We start from the raw sequence: 6,806 nt of genomic DNA on the forward strand, positions 1-6,806 counted from the left end.
TGTTTTTCCATTTATTTTCCCTTTTCGCTTTTGCATGAAATTGGTGATCACATAAACCCTAAAAATAGAATAAAATCGATCTTTTCATAGGCATAATGATTTGCCTTGTTTGAATTCTAAAGCTTTTCATATCCAAAAATCATTATGCAGGTTGATTTCTAAACCCATTGAACATAATGACCCAACACCATCTCCCAATTTTGAATTCCCTGTATTTGAGGCAGAGGAAGATGATGTTGAAGAGATTCTTGATGAGATCACCCGGCTACTTGAGCATGAAGAGAAGATCATTAAGCCGCATCTTGAGAATCTGGAAACAGTCAACTTGGGGTCTGAAGATTGTGTGCGAGAGGTAAAGATTGGGGCACTTCTGGAAGAATCTGTTAAGAAGGGGTTGATTAAGTTGCTACGAGAATATGTTGACGTCTTTGTCTGGTCATATGAAGACATGCCTGGTCTAGATACTGATATTGTGCAACATTTCCTACCTCTAAAGCCTGAGTGCATGCCTGTAAAGCAGAAGCTCAGAAGAACTCATCCTGATATGGCAGTGAAGATCAAAGAGGAAGTTCAGAAGCAAATTGATGCGGGGTTTCTGGTGACTTCTACATATCCTCAATGGGTGGCCAATATTGTGCCTGTGCCTAAGAAAGATGGAAAAGTCCGGGTGTGTGTGGACTATAGAGACTTGAATAAAGCTAGTCCAAAAGATGATTTCCCTCTACCACATATTGATATGTTGGTAGACAATACAACTAAATTCAAAGTCTTCTCGTTTATGGATGGATTTTCCGGATATAATCAGATTAAAATGGCACCCGAGGATATGAAGAAGACAACATTCATCACACCTTGGGGAACATTCTGTTATCGAGTGATGCCCTTCGGTTTAAAGAACGTCGGAGCCACGTATCAATGAGCTATGACCACCTTGTTCCATGACATGATGCACAAGGAGATTGGGGTGTACGTTGACGATATGATCGCTAAGTCAAGATCGGAGGCTGTACTCCCTGTAGAGGTGGAGATCCCATCAATGAGAGTCTTGATGGAAGCCAAGTTGACTGATGCTGAATGGGTTCAGAGTCGTTATGACCAGTTGAATTTGATTGAAGAGAAGAGATTGACTGCCATGTGCCACGGTCAGTTATATCAGCAAAGGATGAAGAAAGCTTTTGATAAGATGGTCAAGCCTCGTGTGTTCCGAGAAGGTGACCTCGTGCTCAAGAAAGTCTTGTCTTTCGCACCCAATTCCAAGGGCAAGTGGACTCCAAACTATGAGGGTCCGTATGTTGTTAAGAGAGCCTTTTCAGGCGGTGCTTTGATACTTACAACTATGGATGGGGAGGATTTCACTCGTCCTGTGAATTCAGATGCAGTCAAGAAATACTTTGCCTAAAAAAATAAAAAAACGGAATAGCTCGCTAAGTTGAAAACTCGAAAGGGCGGCTTAGGCAAAAATGAGCGTCTCGGTGGATTGAAAACCCGAAAGGGCGATCCAGGCAAAAGTTAGAGACACAAAAATATATAATAATGATATATGTATCCCGCTAGATTGAGTACCTCATCCTGGGGCAATCTAGGCAAAAATTAGGGATTTGGCAAGTAACTGCATCCTGACAAGACCTTGTTCTACAACTGCCGTCCGTCAGAGATTCTTGCTCATTATCAACCAAAGCTTCAAATACATCGGATTTAGAATTGGTGGAGAAATGGTCATTATGTTCAATGTAGCCCTTTTCCAATATATATCACCAATTTCAAATTTGTAAAGATCTATGGAGTCTTGCCATTCGCAGATTACCATTCTATCAAATAAATTTGAGCCTTTTATCCACTTATTGGCACTCTTATCTGTTTCTATTCAACAAATGTTTTGCATGTTTTGATTAAGAAAATATCATTGTTTCAAACAACCAAATTTTTTATAATTTGTTTTTAAACAAATTGAACATTCACAATGACGAAAGGATACTTAGGAGACCCTCAATGCTCTCCCAAGGGTGGTACGATCCCCAACAGGGTAAGATTTTTGTCCATATTCCTGGCATGACTGTATCTCCTCCCTCCGGAACCCCTTGTGGTTTATCCTACCAAGTGGATTGCTTGTTGAGAGTCACCTCTCTTCCCTTCATCAGAGTAGCAATCTTTCTTCCTCAGCAGCTTGGATCTCTTTGGGCAAGAGCGGTATTTGGTGGTTGATCCCGATTAATCCTTTATCTCCTCAGATAAATTCCTATGGACCTTGTCTGTGATAACTCTTGTCCCCAGCTGGAATGATTGATGATTAATCCCCTGCAGAGTTCTTTGCTTCCTAGTATCTCTGATCCCCAGCAGATTGGATACTCTCCGGTGAACTTGGCTTTCTCTCTTGAGATGTAGTACCGGGTGGTTGATTCCTCGACCTGGTTGTGTTAGATATGTCTGTCTGTCAGCATACATCATACATAAACCACTCATATTCATGCATAATTATAACATTCAGATATTCATGTTGCATTCTTTGCCATATATCGTTGTTTGCCGTCTCTTGCTATTTGGTGATATACTTCCCCGAGCAGATGTGTGTGTCTGATCTCTCCATATAGAGTCAGCTCCATAAGCAGAAAACGTCTATCCTTTCTTCCATATTCCCCACCGGGTTATATCCTCGTGGATGTTGATTGTTTTTGTTCCTTCCCAACACATATACTGGGATGGTTTTCCCCATTGAGTTATATCCTCACCGGGACAAGTCTTGATTTGGTGTGCCAATCTAGCTTGATCCTAGATCGGTCTCTTGAGACTCTTTTCCTGTTTCCCCGTGGTAAATGAATAATTGCTCAATAATTAGTAATTATTATCCCCGGCGGAGTCTGTGTTTCTCTACCCTCATACCGGTAGTTGTAAACCCTATTTCTTCCCTTTTTGCAGAGTAACTATTTTTGCTTATCTTTAATTGGTGATAGTTATCTTCATCCAATATTCGGTGACGATATCCCCTCATCTGCTTGGATAATTGCCCTGATTACGCAATTTATCCCCAGCGGGTCATCTCTCGTCTACCTTGTTGTTGTTGGTAACGATTGTTCCTCCCCTGAATTGGTCATCATTATATACCTAGTTTCGGTATCCCGATGCCTTTTCTTTTCGGTCGATTTATCCTTTATTAACCCAGTAACCGGTTGTGGATAATCGTCCATGCGAGTATATTATCTATGTTATGGCGGTAATAGATAGTATATCTCATGCACTCTCGGCTCTGAAGCCTTTTGTTCTTCCCCAGTTGAGTAAGATTCGTATCCCCTTTGTGGAGTCGAATATTCATCCTGTAATCGAGTTTGCTTTTAGCCCTCTTTTGGATGATGAGTGTTTTGGGAATATTCCCCAATTCACGCCTTGGTTGGTCACCTATTATATGCCCAGTAACCGGTATCCCTGGTGTTCCTTCCTCTCTGCTCCCTATTATGACTTTTTGTCCCCCGTGGAGTCAGAATCCCTGAGTTGAAGTATACCTCTTAGGTTTTCCTCAGACGTTTTGAAGTTTTGATATCTCTCACCCTTATGCCGGTCTTGGATATTCATCTCTTCCTGAGCATGTTGTATCTCTCACCCTCACACCTGGCGTTCAGATCACATGTCTCCTTGAGCTTATTACCCAGTAACCGGTAATACCTCGTCCCGCTGCTTCCCCAGGAGAGTCTTTTTAGACATCCCCAGCGAAGTCCCTTAGTGGATTGTTTTAATCCGGATTTTATCCGAAGTATCCGTTGTGGATAGTTTTTTGCTGTATTGGCATATTCCCCAATACATGCATCTTCGAGTCAGCTCGAGTCTTTCCATTGGATCTTTTCCCTTTGGAATTCTGTTCCCCACGCTTTGAGTCGTGACCTGCTCGCGCATTTTTATCCCTTTTCTATCCCCAGGAGAGTCCCCAGGGTCTTGGTCCCATGGAATGAATTGCTCATATGGATTATCAGTGGCTTCTGATTTCTTTGCTTTTGTGGACACATATCTCCACAGAGTGCTACCATTTTTCATACCTACATTTGCATCATGAGGTCTCTTAGGGACCCAAATTCGTCTCTTTGTTATTATTTAAGCCCATTCTACCCCGTCGAGATGAAGATTTTAACCTTCACTTCTCCGGCTAGAATGACCTTAAATAGGGGCATCTGTAAGACCCCAACTTTGACCCTAAGATCCCTCATGGCATCATGACATTGCATTTGCATTGCCTCAAGGATCTTTAGCATCTTGGTTCCCTTTGCCTTTGGGTGAGACTCCTTGTGATTGGTTTGAGATCACCAAGCATGCTTGAATTATACATCATTGTTTCTCTTACTTTTGTTTACTAACCAAAAGCACAAAAATGTGTCACTAACATCTTTTGTTTGAAGCTTGAGTATCATCCAAGACACTTTGTGGGTTCTATTTAGATGATCAGTCAACACAAGGGAATGACTTGAGATACTTCCAACAGGTTCAAATGGGGTCTATTCGTCAATCAAAACGTTAATCTTGAAGGAGCAAAAGTTTGTTCATGAGCTGTCATGCTCGCTAGGCGAGCAGAATGGGTCGCCTAGCGAGTCCCAAGAAAAGCCACCAGAATCACCTACGCTCAGAGAAATTTCTTGAACTGTCATGCTCGCTAGGCGAAGCCCATGTGTTTAAAAAAAAACAACGAAAAAATAAATAAAATAAAAAAATAAAAAAATAAAATATAACATAAATTTTTTGGACTTGGGCCTCTCTCATTTGAGCCCACGGGTCCACAAAAATCAGGTTATAAATTCAGAGTTTCAGTGAAACAAAAGGCCATTCTATTCCTATTACCCTGGCAGGAAAAAGATAGTGAGAGAAGAGCTAACAGAGTTCAGAGCAACCTCCAGAGACTGAAGGGAACTCATCGGCAAAGAACCAATTCCCTCTCATATAAACCCTCAGATTGCTTTGCAAACCCAATCGGGCAATTCAATTTCATTCGATCTCTCCAATCAGGTTTTCCCTTATTCCCATTACTTTATGCTTTTAATTTGAATGCTCTGAATGTATGAGGTATTATGGGTGAATTTGATACCCTTTTGATGCATGTGTTTGACAAGAGGTTTAGGCCTTTTACCCTTGGTTGCTTTTTGTGAATTTTAATGGCATGATTCATGTGGTTACATTTTGATTTGGGGGCAACTCTTGATTACCCTATCTTGTTTCTCTAACCTGTTTGTTGAGTTTTGTTTTGTGAGGGCTCATATGACTCTTGCAGAGATGGCTTGCCTGGTGTTCCACTTTATTTGTGGGATACCACCTAGAGGTTTATTCCGATTACCTGTACTAACTCACTTTCTTTGATGGTGTTAGCTTGGAAGAGTCCTTGGGTTTCTTATTTATCTAATTGCTGTTACTTCGGATCTTTATCCGTACGGTAGATCTCTCGATCCCTTTATTTTTCCCGCATTTTACCGCTGTTCTTATGTTTCGTATAGCCTCTCGTGGCATGTCAATTAAGGTAGCGCGGTTCCTTCATCTAGGACTACCCTTTTTGCATGAGCATCCCTAAACACCCCAAACTCATTGATTTTTCTTCTCCTAAGAACACGTTATCTCCTTCTACTACAGGTGAGTAAGTCTCCAAAGATCGAGCATCTGGTAGATTGCATAGTAACGTCGTTCACCCCAAAACACAACCCTTACCCCATAGGTGGTTGAACTACGTTTTGCTCTGATTTTCATCCCAGATGACATACGTAGGCATAAGACGCGATGTCTTAGCGAGCACACTCCTCTTTAACCCATAGGTAGCCGAGCTACGAAGACTCTGATTCTCAGATTCAGATGAGATACGTATGCAGTGGATGCGACATCCGTGCGAGTCATTTTCTTTTGACCCTTCTTTTAGTAAGTAGTACATTAGATAAACATACATGATTTCCTCATCCCTTCAATCATGTTTGCACAAATAAATTTTCAAAAAAAAAACAACAACCTTTGCAACAAATGTGAAAAGGGCTCCCTAGGAGTACCTAGGATGCTTTGGGTGCCTAACACCTTCCCATTGCATAACCAACCCCCTTACCCAGATCTCTGACATTTTTACTAGTTTTTGATTCGATAAAACTTTTAGGTTTTTGTTCGCTTTCTAACCATTACTTTGGATAAATAGAAGTGCGGTGGCGACTCGACTTGTATGATTTACCTTGGATTTAGTCAATATCTCTAATGGTAACGAATACCCTGCTACAGAAAGCTGTTAGGTTTCATTGTCGGTGAGAAAGGGATTGAGGTTGATCCAGCGAAAGCAAAAGCTATTCAAGAAATGCCTGAACCAAGAACGGAGAAGCAGGTTCGTGGGTTTTTAGGGAGGCTGAACTACATTGCACAGTTCATATCTCATCTAACAGCTACGTGCGAACCGCTATTTAAATTGCTAAGAAAAGATCAAGCAATCAGGTGGGCTTGCTGGTTATGCATGAGCAGGTCACGACTTGAAACTTGCTGGGAGACACGAAGGGATTCCAGGAAAAGAAATCAATGGAAAGACTCGAGCTGACGCAAATAAGCATGTATTAAGTAATGCCAATACAGCCAAACTATCCATAAAGGATACTTCGGATAAAAATCCAGACTCAGGCGGGGATGACCACAAAGGACTCAGCTGAGGAAGAAACAAATGAGGTATTACCGGTTACTGGGTAATAAGCTCGAAAAGAGACATGTGATCCAAAACACCAGTACGAGGGTGAAAGAACAACACGCTCGGGGAGAAAGAATATCTAAGACCGGTATAAGGGTGAGAGATATCAATCGTCCAAATATCTGAGGAAGACCTA

Source organism: Lathyrus oleraceus, chromosome 7, assembly GCF_024323335.1.
Source record: "Lathyrus oleraceus cultivar Zhongwan6 chromosome 7, CAAS_Psat_ZW6_1.0, whole genome shotgun sequence".
Classification (NCBI taxonomy): Eukaryota; Viridiplantae; Streptophyta; class Magnoliopsida; order Fabales; family Fabaceae; genus Lathyrus; species Lathyrus oleraceus.